Genomic DNA, 2,159 nt, shown 5'->3' with positions numbered 1-2,159 from the left:
CACACAGTTGGCGCTCAATACGTGTTCACCGAGTTAAATATTTGCAGTTCTCTAACAATGGGTATTGTTCTTTTCTAAACTCATCACTCTTGTTTACCCTTTGTATGATCAAGTCTTCCGACCAGTAAGGCCATGCGGGCTGTTAAAATACGAGACACTTCCGAGTCCCCAGGGGGCCCTCTCCAGAGGCTTCCTTGTCACCCCGACTTCTCATCCAGGACTCTCTGGACCTTCTAGGACTTCCCACACTCCAGCAGCTGAAGGGTTGACACCAGCTGCGGTTCGGGGTTCCCAGGACTCTGCCGGCTGCTCGGGGCCTGGCACCCTGCGTTGAACTGGTTTTGCAGTATTTTAAATACATTCCCGTCTCCAGGGATATTAAAATCATTATGTGATCAAGAAAAGCACTCCACGGGACATAAATTTAAATAATAAACCACTGGCTGTTAGCAGAAGCTCCTACCTTTCATTCATTATGCCGAATGCATGGCTGACTTTAGGACAAAGGCTCAGGGGACAGGAAGAGAAGGAAGCCACAGTTGTGGGGACAAGGTGAAGGAGCCTTAAATGCCGAGATTCAGTCTATTCTGCTAAGGATACCTTGAGAATATTGTCAGACTTTAAAAATCTCCCCAAAGCACTGCACCGGTAGTGATAAAATTTGACAACCTCTTCAAAACTTTTGAGAAAATACTGACTTGCTGAATTATTTATCAAGTTTTTTAGGTCTGAGTTTTTACTTGGGTGTTTTTAGTGTTACGTTCTGTTTTATTTTATTTTTATTTTTAATTTATGTTATGGTACAGTAGGAAAGGCATTGGAAAAAGAGCTACCGTTGAAGCAGGAAAATATATTCCTATCAGTTGCTTTTTTTCCTCTCCATGGAAGCACACAGAAAAACAAGTACTCTGTGCATTACAGGCACCCAGAGAGACGTTTGTTTTGCAGTTGGCAAAGGAAATTTTCTGAATTATTGCTTACGAGACAAATTTCCAGCAATAACTCTGTACACGGCCTCAAAACTACAGGTGCTAAGCAAGCCTTTTTTGGCAAGATTGTGATAAGGGAAATGTATGCATTTCCCATTACCTGGCTTGGGAAATTTAAATTAAGGCTAAGAAACCACAAAAGGCGCCTTTCCACGTCGGTGCGTGTGTAATTCTTTCAATGCTGTGTGGTAATCTGTTTTATGTGATGTAATTAATTTAGCTAATCGACGAACGTTTGGGTTGTTTTTCGTCTTTAGCTCTTGAATTGCAATGAAGTTTTTGCACATGTATCTGCGTATACATTTTTTATCGATGAGTCAAAAGTTATGTGCATGTTTTTAAAGAAAAGATCAAGCCGGGAAAAACTGTGTACACTCTAAGTCCATTTGTGTTTTATTTTCTGAGATATGGATGCATTCCTTTATGTATGTGTTTATAAAGGAGTAATATATTTCTGGAAAGTTACACAAGAAATTACCAACAATCGTCCCCTCATGGAAATGGGGTCGGCCATGAAGGAGACCTCTGTTACTTTTACACCTGTTAGCTATTTTTATTAAATGTCTTACTACTTCTATAATAATGGTTTGGTCTTTGGTTTGATGCCCAAATCAAACCAAGACAAAAGCCCATGTCATTTGTTTTATGGAGCAATGAGCATTTTCAGTACGTTGTGAGTGCATAGCAAAGCAATCTGTATTTCATTAAAAAAAAAAAATAGAATTGAGAAAAAAATCAAAGGTCCCGTGAATTAGGACTTAAATCCTCATCTACATAGATGCTTCCGCCGGAAAAGTTTAGGTTTGCAAGGAAGGAGGGCAGAGAGATTCGATTTTTCGTAACCAGGGGGCTGAACTTCTAGGCCTGAAACCTCACACACCAGAAGGGACCTCGAAATGCCGAGGGCCTACGTCACTCTTGGCCTCAGTTTCCTCGCTGGAAAATGAGACAGTCCCTCATTACTCCACCGAGAGGGTGAACGGGATCATCTATGCAGCGCTGGGCGCGGGGCCTGAGGAAGGCGCTCGGGGTGTTAATTATGTTTATATTACCATTGTTACTATTTTATAGGAAAAGCGACAAATCTTTAAAAAAAAAAAATAACAGTTTCTAGTATCGTTGTGATCGCTCGGGTCCTGGGTGGTGCACAGGAGAGGCGGCGACCCCGAG

Source organism: Pteropus vampyrus, unplaced genomic scaffold, assembly GCF_000151845.1.
Source record: "Pteropus vampyrus isolate Shadow unplaced genomic scaffold, Pvam_2.0 Scaffold49, whole genome shotgun sequence".
NCBI classification, from domain to species: domain Eukaryota; kingdom Metazoa; phylum Chordata; class Mammalia; order Chiroptera; family Pteropodidae; genus Pteropus; species Pteropus vampyrus.
The sequence above is the reverse complement of the archived record's forward strand: the minus strand, read 5'-3'. Positions refer to the sequence as shown.